Source organism: Dermacentor variabilis, chromosome 2, assembly GCF_050947875.1.
Source record: "Dermacentor variabilis isolate Ectoservices chromosome 2, ASM5094787v1, whole genome shotgun sequence".
Classification (NCBI taxonomy): Eukaryota; Metazoa; Arthropoda; class Arachnida; order Ixodida; family Ixodidae; genus Dermacentor; species Dermacentor variabilis.
In genome coordinates this window covers 186,167,830-186,184,277 of record NC_134569.1, presented here as the reverse complement: position 1 = coordinate 186,184,277, position 16,448 = coordinate 186,167,830, and the positions used below count along the sequence as shown (strand labels likewise).

Sequence of the window (16,448 nt, the reverse complement as noted above, 5' to 3'; positions counted from 1 at the left end):
CCTTGGAATCCAGTCCGTAACCCTTAACGACCATCGGTTATCTTCCCTCCTCATTACATGTCCTGCCCACGCCGATTTCTTTTTCTTGATTTCAACTAAGACGTCATTAACTCGCGTTTGTTGCCTCTCCCCGATCGGCTCTTATCTTATCCCTTAACGTTACACCCACCATTCTTTCCATAGCTCGTTGCGTCGTCCTCAATTTAAGTACAACCCTTTTCGTAAGCCTCCAGGTTTATGCCCCGTAGGTGATTACTGGTAAGACACAACTGTTATACACTTTTCTCTTGAGGGATAATGGCAACCTGCCGTTCATGATCTGAGAATGCCTGCCAAACGCACCCGAACCCATTATTATTCTTCTGATTATTTCAGTCTCATGATCCAGATCCGCGGTCACTACCTGCCCTAAGTAGATGTATTCCCTTACCACTTCCAGTGCCTCGCTACCTATCGTAAACTGCTGTTCCCTTCCGAGACTGGTAAACATTACTTTAGTTTTCTGCAGATTAATTTTTAGACCCACCCTTCTGCTTTGCCTCTCCAGGTCAGTAAGCATGCATTGCTATTGGTTCCCTGAGTTACTAAGCAAGGCAATATCATCGGCGAATCGCAAGTTACTAAGGTATTCTCCATTAAATCTTATCCCCAATTCTTCCGAATCCAGGTCTCTGAATACCTTCTGTAAACACGCTGTGAATAGCATTGGAGAGATTGTATCTACCTGCCTGACGCCTTTCTTTATTGGGATTTTGTTGCTTTCTTTATGGAGCACTACGGTGGCTGTGGAGCCGCTATAGATCTCTTTCAGTATTTTTACATACTGATACTACACCCTGATTCCGTAATGACTCCATGACTGCTGAGGTTTCGACTGAATCAAACGCTTTCTCGTAATCAATGAAAGCAATAAAAAAGGGTTCGTTATAATTCGCTTGTTTATAATGAGGCCATTCCCGCTTTTCCATGTGTGGTAAGAGGAAGACGAAGAAGGCGCTCTTGTGTCGGCTGTGCGCGCGATCAGCGTTCGACTACTGCCAGTGCTACTAGACTGTGCCTAATGCCTCATAATAAATCGTCTTATTACATATGGTGGAGGTGCTGCACTCCCCGACCTCACCCTGGAACTTCGCAGCCGAACTTTAACATCTGCTCCAGCCGCTACTATGAACGACGCCGATGGCAGATGATGACTGTGAGAAGACAACTTTCATCACGCCCGATGGCTTGTACGAATTTACCGTAATGCCATTCCGGTTCTGCAACGCGCCCGCTACTTTCGAGCGTATGTTGGACACCATCCTTCGCAACTTTAAGTGGAACACATGTCTGTGCTACCTTGATGACATCGTGGTGTTTTCGCCAGATTTCCCGACGCACCTCGTTCGCTTGCGTGAGATACTGCCCTGCCTTACCTCTGTTGGCCTCCAACTTAACATCAAAAAGTGCCGTTTTGCTGCTCGCAAGTTAACAATATTGGGTCACGTTGTATCGAAGGACGGTGTGCTTCCTGAGCCAGCCAAGCTTCGCGCGGTCGCAGAGTTTCCGACGCCCACAACTCTTAAGGCGCTCCGCAGCTTTATAGGGCTCTGCTCTTACTTTCGGCGTTTTGTGCGCAATTTCGCGACTATCATTGCACCACTGACCAATTTGCTTACCGCTACCAACGGCATCTCCGCGTGGTCAACTTCCTATGACGAAGCCTTCCAGCAACTACGTCGCCTACTTACTTCGCCACCGATTCTTCGACACTACGATCCTACAGCACCTACAGAGGTACATACGGACGCCAGCGGTATCGGACTTGGTGCAGTCCTCGCACTACGGAAAGACGGCTATGACGAGTACGTCGTCGCGTATGCGAGCCGTACTTTAAAGACGGCAGAAGCCAACTACTCAGTAACAGAAAAGGAGTGCTTGGCCATTATTTGGGCGCTCGTCAAATTTCGTCTATACCTATATGGTCGCCCTTTTGACATTGTCACCGACCACCATTCACTTTGCTGGCTGTCCTCGTTGAAGGATCCGTCAGGTCGCCAAGGCCGATGGGCACTCCGCTTACAAGAATATGATATCCGCGTTGTCTACCGATCGGGCAGAAAGCACTCTGACGCCGATGCGCTTTCCCGATCGCCGCTACCTTGTGATGTGGCTTCAGTGTCTCCGCTCTTCGCATCCATGTCAGCCTTCAATGTCGCTGATATGCCGGACGAGCAGCGTAAGGATCCCCTGCTTTCAACTATGCTGAATTTCCTCCGCGACCCATCCGCCAGACGCTCTTCTCGAACACTTCGTCGCCAAGCCACTCACTTTACTGTCCGCGACAACGTTCTTTACCACAGAAATTATTTGCCTGATGGTCGCAAATGGCTCCTGGTGATACCACGACACATGCGTTCTGACATATGCGCTTATTTTCATGCTGCTCCTCATAATGGTCACGCCGGTGTTCTGAAAACGTATACTCGGCTAAGGCAGCGTTTCTACTGGGACGGCATGTATCACTTCGTGCGCCAGTACGTACGCGCTTGCACGGCGTGCCAACGGCGTAAAATTCCACAGCGCCCTCCTGGTGAGCTACAGCCGCTGCCCTGCCCGGCTCGGCCCTTCGATCGCGTCGGCATAGACCTATACGGGCCACTTCCCTGCAGCTCCTCGGGTAACCGATGGATAATTGTAGGTGTCGACCACTTGACGCGCTACGCCGAGACTGCCGCACTCCCGGCAGCCTCTGCGCGCGAAGTTGCGTTCTTCATCTTGCGGAACTTCGTTCTTCGACATGGCGCACCTCGCGAACTGCTCAGCGACAGGGGACGTGTCTTCTTGTCCGAAGTCATCCAAGCCCTTCTCGCTGCATGCAGCATCGTTCACCGCAAGTCTACAGCCTACCACCTGCAAACGAACGGCTTGACAGAGAGGTTCAACCGCACACTCGGTGACATGTTGACTATGTACGTCGCCTCGGATCAAAGTAACTGGGACACTGCTTTGCCGTTCGTCACGTATGCCTATAATACGGCCACACAAGCTACCACTGGCTTTTCACCCTTTTTTCTGCTGTATGGACGAGAGCCCTCGTGTACTATGGACACAATGCTCCCATACCGACCAGACGCTTCCGAATGCACGCCTGTGTCTGAAGCTGCCAAATACGCCGAGGACTGTGGGCAGCTCGCGCGGACTCTTACGACCGCTGCTCAAGGTCGTCAAAAGCTGCGGCGTGACAGTGGCGCGCTTACACCAGTTTTCCCGACTGTTTCCCTTGTTTGGTTGTTGGTCCCGCCTCACAGCCCTGGCCTTTCGACCAAACTCCTTGCACGCTATGATGGCCCCTACCGCGTCATAGACCGTACCTCCGCTGTCACCTATGTTGTAGAACCTGTGACACCTTCACCCGACCATAGGCATCGCGGGCGTGACACGGTTCATGTCACCGGCTTAAGCCGTACTATGACCCCCTCATCCTACCTACGCCGTAAGTCGCCAGGATGGCTCCTCTTCTCTCCCGGGGGCCATTGTGGTGAAGACGAAGACGAAGAAGGCGCTCTTGTGTCGGCTGTGCGCGCGATCAGCGTTCGACTACTGCCAGTGCTACTACACTGTGCCTAGTGCCTCATAATAAATCATCTTATTACACATGTACTTTCCATGTACTTGAACATGGAAAGTGGAACTGGCACCGAGGTAAAGCTTCCTTTTATGGGATGTGAAGATAATCGAAATTTTCAGGACACTTAATGGAACAAGGTTTGAGACCAGGACCAGGAATTGCCCAGTGGGTAGGACGTCCGGCTCGGCTGCGGGAGGTCCGCAGTTAACTCGGTCCCCACCGCCGGACATCCACCGGTTTATAAAATGAGTACAAGCAGCCCCCCGGCCAGGCGTCCGGCATTCCAGGGGTGCGTTTCCTGGGAGAGGTTCGTCCAGACCGCTATGCTTGCTGTTGTTATGATTGGCGTCTGGCACCACGTGCAGAAAGGAATTTCACCCGACCTTAACCCACCAGGCCTCGTCGAAATTAAGCGTGACTTGCTAATTCGCCATGACCATTTCGAGTGTCTGCCGGACTGGCGGCACCCTACGCAGTAGGAGGGGACATACGTATTTTTTTGGTACTGTTGGAGCGCACCTGTGACAAGGCAAAATTCGCGAGAAACACGTGGCCGCAACGCTTGCTTACGTTTCTGCCACGTGAGGTAGCTGATATCATTGCCCGCATGGGAAAAGAAGAAGCAGAGGACTTTGGTGAAGTCAAAGCGAATCTGCTTAAAAAGTATAGAGTATCAGCAGAAGCATTCAGGCGAAAATTCCGGAAAGTCGAGAAAACCAAAAGTGATTCATACTCAGATATTGCATACACCTTGTAGGTATACCTGAAGGAATAGTTCAGAGAAGAGGGTGCACTCGGCGACGCCGAAAGGACAATCCAGTGCTTTGCTTTAGAACAGTTCTACCGCCAGCTGCCAGTAAACATCAACTATTGGGTTCAGGATAGGCCAGGCGTAGACACTATCACGAGAGCGGCCGATCTCCCTGAGGAGTACGTAACTCGCCGTGCGGACGAAGGCAACGAAGGTCCAAAGAAAGAGATCAATAAATACAGACCCGACAAGTCAAAGCGATGGTCAAAGTCGAGTCGGTATAAAACAGTGGAAAGGAGATTCGGTGAAAAATAGTGACAAGGACAGCGAGGGAGAGAAGGAACCACCCGAACGGAGTGCAGAAAGGCAGAAGGAAAAAACTTTCGAGGCAAAGAAACCAGTAGTCTGCTACAACTGCCAGGAAACGGGCCGTATCTCCGTGGGGTGCAGAAATCTCAAACTAGTATTGATGTCACTAAGTGGTAACGCAGGAAATCTGAACTTGCTAGAACCATACATTCGAGAGCTTATGGTAAACGGCAAACCATGTAGAGAGAGTGCTTCGCGACTCTGCAGCCACAATGGATGTGGTGCATCCGTCGTACGTAGAGGAAGGCCAGTTCACGGGAGAATGTGCTTCGATAAGGCAAGCCGTGGAAACCGCCAGTGCTTGTCTCCCTGTGGCCAAGATTCGCATCGAAGACCCTTTTGGAGTACTGGACACTGAAGCCACCGTCTCGGCACATCTCCCGCCGCAGTATCCGTATTTGTTTTCTAACAAATCAGAGGATTTGCTACGACGCAAGGGAATCGGGTTCAGTGAGGGAACAGTGCAAGCCCTAACTCGTTCCAAGGCAAGGGAGCTCGCGGTCAAGGCAGTGTACGAATGTCCAGTGGTGAAGGAAACAGGTTTGACGGAGGATTCGTCAACCAGTACAGAACAGGACAGCCCTATAGGGGATAATGCGGAAAGTACACCTGCTAATGAAAAGGTCAGGAAAGCAGCGGAGCCTGAAATGTCTCGCGAGGCGGAATTCAGGAGAAAGTTATTGAACGTAAGCCCTGCCACAATAATTGCTGAGCAGGAAATGGGTAAGGCACAAAGCAATGCTCGGCATTACTATGACAGGACGGCTCGCACGCGATGCTTTGAAGTTGGGAAAAAGGTAATGATCCTGAAACCATCATTGAAAGACAAGCTAGAGGTTCATTGGGAAGGACTGGTTGACATAATTCAGAAATTATCTGAAACAAACTATGTAATCACGGTACCGGGAAAACGAAGGACACCACAAGTGTACCATAGCAATCTACTTAAACCCTACTGGCAGAGAGAAGCCATTGTGAACATGTCCCTTAACCAACCTGAGGGGATGCCTGTCGACTTTCCGGAGTTAACAGCAGTAACGGAGGTAAAAGACATCTACGAGACCATGGACAAGTTAGTAGAACAGTCGGAGTTGAATCCCAATCAAAGGGCCGAACTGTGGAATCTCGTGTTTGAATTTAAAGACGTATTTTCAGACACACCCGGCAGGACCACCGCGATCGTTCACGATATCGAGTTTACCTCGTCAGACCCAGTTTGTTCGAAAGCTTATCGCGTTTCACCTCGGTCAACATAAAGTCATGGCCGCTTAAATAAACAAGATGTTAAGGCTAGCTGTAATAGAGCCAGGAGAAAGTGGTTATACCTCGCCTCTTATCTTAGTTGAGGTCCCAGGAAAGGAGCCGCGACCATGTATCGACTACCGCAGGCTCAGTTTAATCACGAAGGACCAGACTTATCGAGTACCGAACATCGAGGAAAGGCTTGAGAAAGTGAGCAGTGCTAATTTCACCTCTACGCTCGATTTAGTCAAAGGGTACTGGCAAGTTCCGTTGATTAAGAGGGCAAGCAGGCTTGCGGCATTTATTTCCCCGGTGGGAACCTTTCGTCCGAAAGTCCTGAGCTTTGAATTGAAGAATGCGCCATATTGCTTCTTTGGCCTTATGGACCAGGTGCTACGAGGAATGGAGGACTTTGCACTTCCGTATCTCGATGACATACCAATCTTTTCTTCATCCTGGGCGGACCCTATGCAACACCTGCGAACCGTGCTGTGTCGTCTACGAGAGGCCAACTTAACTGTTAAGGCTCCCAAATGCCAATTAGGGCGCGCGGAGGTAGCTTATCTAGGTCATGTAATAGGGCAAGGTCATCGTCGGCCTACCGAGGTTAAACTGACCGCGATAGACAACTTCCCGCAACCACGCACCAAGCGGGACATCAGATTATTCCTTGGCTTGGCGGGCTATTACCAAAGATATATCCCGCGGTATTCAGAGATTGCGAGTTCTTTAACGGATGCTCTCAGAAAAACAGAACCACAGACGGTAAAGTGGGATGACGCAAAAGAAAAGGCTTTTAGCATGCTGAAGAAAGCACTAACGAGTCAGCCAGTGTTGAATGCGCCCGACTACTCTAAGCCATTCATTCTTCAGTGTCAGTCTTCAGTGTAGTCGATTGTTAGCTGATTTTAAGAACGACGTCTTAACGCCTTCAAGAAATGGCTCTTTTTAGTGTTCAGGGGGAGAGGACGCGCGTAAGGAATAGGAAAGGTGTAGCGGATTTTCTTATTTTTCTAAAAGCCGGGTGTGTCTAGGAGGGTGGCCTTGTGCTCGCTGTTTTGCGGTTGTGGGTCCGGCCCTGTTCTGGGGTGATTACTTGCCCACGCAGGAGACGAAAACTTGCGAGACCTGCTTGCAAGACCAATTTCACCGGACCGGACCAGGGAGAAAAGTCACAAGAGCGCCATGAGGTCTGATGAGAACTCCCAGGAATCTACCAGCTACGAACTAAGGGTTCGTCACCTCTAAGGGGAATTCTGCTACTGAAACGCTGATCCCTCGCACAGCGGCTGCTGGCCCCTACGCGTCGGCATCTTCCTCCCCCGCCGGAGATGCTGTTACGATTGGCGTCTGGCACCACGTGCAGAAAGGAATTTCACTCGACCTTCACCCACCAGGCCTCGTCAAAATGAAGCGTGACTTCCTAATTCGCCATGACCATTTCGAGTGTCTGCCAGTCTGGCGGAAGCCCCGCAGTGTTTGCAGGCCTCTTTCGTGTGTGTGTGTGTGCGACTTTAGAGGGACCCTTTCCTCGAACGGCCAAACTCTACAGGAGAACTTCCACGAACCAGCAACGCGCAAAAGAGACGGACAAGCGTCTAGAATTCAAGTAGGCGGGACGCCCTCCTCCTTGCAGCAGGCTCGGTATAACCAGAGGAGGAGGGGCCCTCTTTCTGTACCGGTCACGTGACGTCGACGGAAGCAAGATCCCTCCCACTATTGTAGAGAGCCTATTTCAGGGGCTCCGAAATGTACTTTAGGTCTCTTCATACTCTTCTCATTTTCTTTCATCTACCTTTGAATAAAGCGTACAAGTCTCACGCTAGAAATCGTCTCGTCCTTGCCCGGTCGCCATGCAGTCCGGATGCCTGCAGTCTGCGGACAACGCCATGCTACCCAACAGTAACGTCGGTCGAGCATCGATAGGCAGGCGTCGCTACAACTCGGCAGCAGTACGATACGCTAACCTGGAGTACGCAACACTGTGCAAGAAGCAGGACAACAGAAACACCGAGACATATCAAAAAGGAGTCTGGTGGTCCCATGCCGCCAAATTCCCACTATAGGTATGGGTGTCCTTCCGAGCGTCTGGAACTCCCGTAGTTGCCGAGCACCTGGCCGGGAGCGCGCTTTTATTTATTTTACCTATATGCGCCGGGCGACAGTACTAGTCGGCCTTCCACAGCAGTGGTGTGTGCTCGTCTGTTTCGCCAAAGCTGTTTTGGAAGAAGGGGCGCCCCGAGACCTTTGCAAAATCTCTGTAGGGCCTGATTTCAAGACGAGAGCCCACATAAACAACCGAGCGCCGGGTCGTGCTGCGTGTCTACTAATTCAAAAAATCCTGTGAGTTTCCGACGACTGTGCGAATCGAACTCAGTACCTTCCGCCTGCGAGGCGGACGTTCTCCCATTTCAGTATACCGCTGCGGTTAATTGACCGATTCACCCCTAAAGAAAGCCGAGTGTCGGGTTGGAGGACGCCTGTGCCCATTTAAGTAACTGGTGGCTGACAGGCGACCGCGTGGCCTTGAACCCACTACCTACCGCAGCAGAGGCGAGCGCTCAACGACGAGGCCACTGTTGCAATGGGAAGTCAGCGCTTGTCGTCGTCGTTTGCTTGTCCTTGTCCCAGTTGGCGCTGCAATTCGCGCTAACAGTCGATGGAATTGGTTAACGGAAAACAAGTGTATAAAGTGTGACATGTCAGGTAGAGGCCTTTATCCTCGTGGGGATATGACATATACTAATGATGACGATTAGGATGATGATGACCTTATAATGAAGGCGCGATGACTTTGTGCTGGAGCTGTTCATGATAACATTGTGGTCAATTATGTCAACCTTGTGACACCACTACATCCTCGCACCAAACTGGGAGGCAGATTTCGTTTTCGTTCATGCGTTACCACACAATTTCGAGCCTGCGTGCACCGGAGTGGTGTGGGATTGATTGATTGATTGATTGATTGATTGATTGATTGATTGATTGATTGATTGATTGATTGATTGATTGAAGGTTGTTTCTCTTGCTATCGGTTCAAAACCTCATTTTTTAATCGAATAGATGCAACAACCGCGTTAACATGTCCTCGTATAGTGGGCGCGTTCCCTTTAAATTTGCTAAATGCAGACTATACCTTGCCCGTGTCACAGTCGGCGTGGATGCCAAGGCTCACCGGGAGTGGGCAAACCTTCGGGCAGCCGGCACGCCGGCCTTATTAGGGGCACCGCGCGCCCGCCGGGAGATCGAAGCCCCCGACGAACTCATGAATATTTTATGGAAGCCAGGGACGCAGCATGGGAGCGTGGAGGTGGAGCAGGAAGACACGATTTGCATGTCGTGCATACTGGCGGTGTTAGAGAGGACCCTCGTGCACGGAGGCAGAGCGAAGGGTTTTCGAAGATTTCGCGCCGTACGATGGGATGGGGAAAAGGGAAGGCCGATCAGTGCGCACCGTGCGCGGAAGTTCCGTGCAGTGTCGCGAACACACCAGAACAGGGCTTCTTCACCACACCGAACCGCCGGCCTGCCTCGAGGACATCCCAGGTTCTCGAGGTGTGCAGCGAGCTCGCTCCGAAGAGGAGGGATGCATCAGTTCAATATGTCAGGTTCAGGCCCGAAAATAACGGCGACATCGTAACGCCTGTCAGAAAATATGACCATAGCGTGCTGTCGGTTGCGCAGAAGACCGTGCCTACCTTGTCGTAGCCGCATAGGTTTCGCTGCTACTGCACGGAAATGGAGGCAGAGCGCGGAGGCTTATACGCACCGCACGCTTCCTGTCGTCGGCAGTACTGCGCGGCGTTTCCAATCTGCCCGAGGATTTTCGCGGGCTTCCAGAAAACTCGTAACTCGCGCGGTTCGAGCGTGATTGTAGGGCAGGAGTCTGTGTCGCGTGTCTTACTGGGGACGTTCCAATTGATTCCGTCCCTCCCCCCGCCTCCTTCATTATGAAGGACTGCTGGATGAATACGCTAACGGCGTTGCCAAGGGGTTTTTCTCTCATTCTTATCGCCGGCAAATGAAAAATAACGACGCCCGCGAGGCAAACCCCTTTTGATACGGTTGCGTAATTGATGGATGAGAAGGGATCCCTCATCCTGGCTTCAGCATTATAATCCGTTTTTTCTTCGTGTGTTTACTATTATTTTTTTTATCGCGTCTTCGTTACACTGTCTCGCTGATACCAGCCGCAGAATGAAAACGAACATTGAGCGACGTTTTGCATATTATTGAAAAATGAAAGGAATGCCGTGACGTCTTTCCAACGAGATTTCTCACTTACGCGTAGACTCCCGTCGTCATCAATATTGTGCGCATAATTAAACCGCCGCTGCCATACCCTGGCTTTGGCCAGAACGCCCTACTATGCAGAGAAGGCTGCCTGCTAGTCGCATGGTTGTCATAGCGATCGAGTTTCAGTAGTGAAAACTATGCGAGAGTTTTTTTTATCCTGTTAGTAAATGGATCCGCGCATTGGCTGTTGAAAGCATTGTCACATGCCAAATTGAAACCATAACTGTCCCCTCTAAGCACACGCTTCCTGCACTGCTCATGCTGCCATAGAATCACCCAGCAGCACTCAGCGCCCCAAGCGGTCATCGTCACAATCTAACCAAACTCAATGCTGCTTAGCTTCGACTATTTGAGGAGAACCGGCGGGTATCAACATCCCATCGCATAAGACCATGTTAGTTGTCTCCCTTGAAAGGATACTATAGCGGATACTAATCTCGCGGAATCCCGCAATTTAGTTTGACGCAGAAAAATAAATTTCAAAGAAATAATTAAAAAGAAACGACACAACACGGCCGTCGTAGGCTCCGCATTGATTTGGCAACATGTGGCTCTACGGTTTAATGTCAACCTAAAGTGCGGCTCGCGAGAGCATTCATTGAATTGCAGTGCCATCGGAATGTGGTTGCCACGGCCAGAAAACTAGCCTGCGACCCTCCATATTCATCAGTAGGTGGTCACGGCCAATGAGTCGTCGCAGCGGGCATTACTGCACGCTAGCTCACGACCTAAATCAACGTAGAGGACTGCTATGCGGTGATTTCTTTCACAAGAAGCTGCTTCGTCAAATAATATAACACGCCAATGATCTAATCAAGCACAATAATCAGTAATCTCAATAAAGTGGAGTTTCCACGGCAAAAAATAAGTCCGCATATCAATAACGTTAACTTCAAGCGCGATATGGAGCTACCAGTTTACGCGCGTCATTCTCAAAACAGGCCGAGTGTGGTAAGCAAACGATAGACAGTCACGATATGCTGTCGTTGACATTCTCATCTCAACTGATAAGCCATATCACAACTTGTGAAGATCAACGCAGGAACAACCTGGTTGATGCTGCTTATCACACGTATATAATTGAAGGTGCAATCACACCTATAATCACAAGTATAATTGGACGTGATTTCAAGCTGGGCTAAACAGTTGCGTTACTACATAAGTACCCATTTTTAATGCTCTCTTTGTCTGTTTGACTCTGAAGTGCACACACTCCTTCCCACTCCCCTCATTTAGATACATATTGTTACGTGTAGAAAGATACAGACGGAAGAGGCTATTTACAAGCTATTTACACTGGACTGGAGCCAGAGCGCCAGGCCGACATTTTCTCGCGCCAAGGGCACAGACCCACTTCGTCGTCGTTCTCGCGGCGGCTCGTCTCTCGGGTATCTACCGATAATATCGTGATAATATTTTACATTTACAGTTATCTCTTTATACATACCTCTTTAATATTGTATGGCGCTTTATGGTTGATTCATTTTATTTCATGGCTATTTGGTTGTCATATACGTTTAATGTTAAAAGAGCAAAATGTAACGCCGCTACACTGCCGTGACACCGTATCCATACTAGTTAAATGCGACGGGAGGTACCGTCCGTGGGGGCCCATCTTGAGAGGACGCCCGTAGCGGTGTCATTGCCGGAGATCAGAATCACATGAAAAATAAGCAATTATTAGTGCAATAGCAATTATATGGACACTCCAGGCGCATTCCGGTGTCGGCGTCGGTGTGACGTTTCGTGTGCAGTCCAAGGGCGATAAAATCGTCGACCCGCGCGATATGCTGTATGTGCGATGCGAGAGTGAGCCGCGATCGCAGCTCAATGTCGTGCACGCAACGGAAGAAAGCGGGGAGGAAGCGCGCCTCCTTCCGTCGAGCGCAGGGAGAGGGTTGCGCGTTCTAGTCCGGGCGGCCCGGGCTGCTGTATCTTGAAAGCCATCTGCGACTGGTGCTGAGTCCGCGCGGCTCTGTATTTTCGTGGCTTAGTTCGCGTTGGGGGGGGGGGGGATGCGAGTGGCTGCACGAAAGTTAAGTCGCTCGCTGCTACTGCCGCGTTTCCTTACTGCACCGTTTCGACAGCGAGTTTCCGCAGTCATCCAGAGAGATGTGTTCATGTTTGCTTGTGCCCGCGTGACACCATGTTTCTATTTAGTTAGCATGCCTATGTTTAAAAGTTTACACGGCCGATAACACTACTATCCTTTCTTCGTATAGCTAGCTGTCCACTAATTTCCCATTGCAATCCATGCTACGCCTTTCGGGCGAAGCTGCGTCTTGTTTCATTGGTAAACATTCATGACGCCAATATATATATATATATATATATTGCTTTATATGAATTGGTTCACCTGAGGCACGAAAGGTGTAAATATTCGTACGAGAGGAACATAACTTGCCCCATAGTATATATCAAAATGATCGCTGTTGTTTATGTGGCCGTGAGGACGCTGTGAGTATCAGTGCGTCAGCAATAAAATCACTGTTCGTGTATGCTATGGGACCCAGCCGGAGTGCTGTCAAATTCGCCATCTCGTCAGCTTCCACTGGCTCAAAAGGAGGCCGCGCGCTATATTTGATCGGCTCACTCTCAGGAGGCAACAACATGGCGGAATTTGACCAGCTGCTGCCGAATAACCGCGTATGCATGCCTTCTCCACGTGGGGTATGTAAGACGACGATGGCAACTACGACGACGACGATGACGACGATGATGATGATGATGACGATGATAATGATGATGAACGTTGCTTCTCTACAGCCGCAACCTAACATGGTAGTTACTCTAGGACCACTCAAACCGACGCACGGTTGCACAGCTGGTATCAAGAAACGCTAAGAAAAGCTTGAAACTTTAAAGAAAATGTGCCATTCAAATAAGAGATTGATGAATGCTTGCCTTACATCGTGATAAGCTCTTAGTAATAGATCTTAGTGACTTTAATTCGTACAATATATACAACGAGAAGACTCGTAAAGCAAAGTAAGTGGTAGGAGAAGTGAGCGTGAAAAGCCCTGGCTTTATTTGTGTACTTTACTGGCATAAGTACACTGGGCATATATGTTTCGTCATTTGAAAATTAAGTACTTTAGCTGGTGAGATGACATTCATGATTAATTATTTGCTAGTTGCTACAGCCTTTTAAGCAACCCCAAGTCACCCCTCACCCCCCCCCCCCCCCCTGATTTTTTTCTTGTTCTGAGAAGCACTTTGACCTTAGTAGAGTTTATACAATTTTGTTGCATGGCACTAATTAGACTGCAGTGCTACATTCCGATTAATTTTGTCTATGTTCGTTTTTAGCCTCCAACCTTAGATGTCGCTCTCTTTTTCTTTCTTGTTTCATGCAGTTGGCGTGTGCCTGCTGCTGGTGCCGTAGGAGGAGCCATGCTGTAACCCGGCATCATCTGATTGGACGAACAGCAAAGGAAAAACAAATAAATAAAACTTGAGGCGCTACATTTCTGGCGATGACGAGCCGAGCTTCTGGAGCATTAATTATTCGCTGCACAGACCACTGATTTCCTTGACGCCACGGCACGGTGATTCCCGATTAGAAGATTAACCAATCTGTACAGCTACTTCATCCCCACATCAATTTAATTATGGGGTTTTACGTGCCAAAACCACTTTCTGATTATGAGGCACGCCGTAGTGGAGGACTCCGGAAATTTCGACCACCTGGGGTTCTTTAACGTGCACCTAAATCTAAGTACACGGGTGTTTTCGCATTTCGCCCCCATCGAAATGCGGCCGCCGCGGCCGGGATTCGATCCCGCGATCTCGTGCTCAGCAGCCCAACACCATAGCCACTGAGCAACCACGGCGCGTCACATCAATTTCTATATGCACCTTCAGTGCCTCATTATAGAATGAGTCATCCTACATTGGGTGTGGGATATTGAACTTAGCGGCACCTATGCTTGGAAAATCCCGGACGAGGACGATTTTTTTTTCAACTGCGAGGCTTTCTCTCTTAGAAACCCGTACAGGTTTTCTTTGTAGCTTTATGCTACAGTCGATTGGATTAAGATTTCTCCCTCTTATCAAGGGCGCCTGCGCCAATATGATAATTAATGCATTTGAAAAAAAAATTGCAGCGCACTAAGCTGCCCTGTAATAAATGTTGCTTCTTAGGTTGGTTCTTTTGCAACGTTTTCCGAACCTGATTGCAGATACACAGACAAACAATTATTTCTTCTCTTTTTCTTCGTATATACAAGTGAACGCGGTTGGCCTGCTTTCATGCAACTCCATGGCCACAAAAAACTTACGCACGCGCAACCGGCACTCATATGAACGAGATATCGGGCTTCTGTTGGCTTTCCCCTTTAGCAATGCCGCGACGGCAGGTGCCGGGCGTTGCATCTAGTAAGTGCGCCAGCAGGTGGCGCCATAGGCGTCGACGAGGAGCGCAATCTCCACCGGTGACATGAGCTTCAAATCGTGCCAGGATAAACATGTCTTCTGCACCACCGCCTCCATTTCCACCCCATTGTCCACCCCCACCTCCACCACCACGATTATCAAGCGCAGCCCCAACAAACAAAGACGCCCATCCATTCGCAGCGACACCAGCGCGTACTGCGCAGCGAAATAAATTTCCTCTCGCAGATTGCATTCAGGCTTCCTCTCGAGTAGCTTACAATCCGCAGCAGAGATTTTCACGGGATTTTATGGCGTCGAAGGCTGCGGAAGAAAACAGCGAATGTCACTGCGTTCACGTGACGGAGACGCTGCTTCCCTTCGTCCGTGCCAAGGCACCCCTCACCACCGCGCACCCGTGTGGCGCTACCCCCAACGTCAGCAGGCACGCGCGCGCGCTTGTCCTCCACGGTCGACGCGTCCACCACCGTGAACGGCGTCGACGGTCGCGCAGGCCCACACGCACGGTAGTTAGCGTGGTCGCGTGCCGCGTGCTGATCGTCCGGGGCTCACGGTCGGACGCGCATCGCCGTGATGGCCGTCAGGCATGCGACCGCGCGCGACACGCACGCGTCGCGAGTTTGCTTCCCCCCACCTCCCTCCCTCTCCTCCATTCTTTTCTCCTCATTCTGGGCACATTTTACGTAACCGTGGCGTGCCACACTATGTGACCGCGGACCACCTGTTATCGGAGTTCCAGGTTGTCCGTAAGCGCATTACCGTTCGCGAAATAATGGGTTACCACGGAAGGATGCGGCAAAAAGGCCGTGTTGGTAGCGACATCTTGCGTCGTGGTCTCAAGATGTCGCTATCAAGGGAGCACACGAATATACTGCTGCAGTGACCTATTCTATTCTACTTCACTGCTGTCAGTGTGTAAGGTGTCGGTCGCGACATGGTCGCTCAAATGTAGTCATTTTATTATTTCCCTTTCGGCTATAATAATCGCACGATAAAAACAAAACCCTACAAATACATTGTCGTTGAACAAAGCATCACAATATGTGGCCACCAGCGCTGCCACTGCTGGCCACAGCTCCCGTAAACAGTAATTCGTAAACGGTAATAGGAGATTGCGGCTACGCAAACGGGTTTGTTTGCCCAAAAGGACCTTAGCGTACGCAAAGGGCCCCGGCCGGCTTGCGTTCCTTTGTACTGCTTTTGAGTTCCTTTGTAGGCCCCGCGGTTTGCGCCCAATGACTTAGGTTATGCTACATGTAAAACACCATAATAAGTGTTGGGACAAGCTAAATCTTTCTGTCGAAGCTGCGTTCGAAAGAAATGGAACGTCTAACCGGTAAAAAAAAAAAAAAAAGTCCCTTTCTTAAAGAAACATGGTTGAACGGGCAGCTTTCCCCGAATGCAAACTGAATGAAAGTCCAAAGCCAACGACCACACAACGAACCCAAGAAAGGCTGAGTGACCCGATGCGATGTATATATGATTTGATTGCTTGTTTAGGATTGTAGTTTTTGAACGCTAAAGTTGAATGAAGACACATTTCGTTAAGTTGCATAGCCTTTATTTTAGATCATGTAGCCGTTGGTTACACGCACACACTACTCACACTTTCACGGACGATTCTACACTTGCACAGTATTGCCTTGTGATCGCTGCGGCAGACGGTCAGAGGCTCTGCCATCGTAACGTGACACAGTCTGCCTGCGAACGTGAGATCAATGCAAGAATGGTTTTGCATTGTGGGTCTCTGTAGCGTCTTCAGTTTCAACGAGTAGCGATCTAGCATGA

At 49.9% G+C, this 16,448-nt stretch overlaps 1 long non-coding RNA gene across 1 annotated transcript in view; it reads left to right on the top strand.

Annotated features, from left to right (window-relative positions):
* The window catches only part of LOC142571104 (uncharacterized), a 636,802-nt gene extending 623,027 nt beyond the window's left edge, over positions 1 to 13,775 (top strand). The window contains exon 4 of the long non-coding RNA XR_012825753.1: positions 13,625 to 13,775. This is a non-coding gene — a long non-coding RNA (uncharacterized LOC142571104). The remainder of the gene's footprint in view (positions 1 to 13,624) is intronic.
* The last annotated feature ends 2,673 nt before the right edge of the window (positions 13,776 to 16,448 follow it).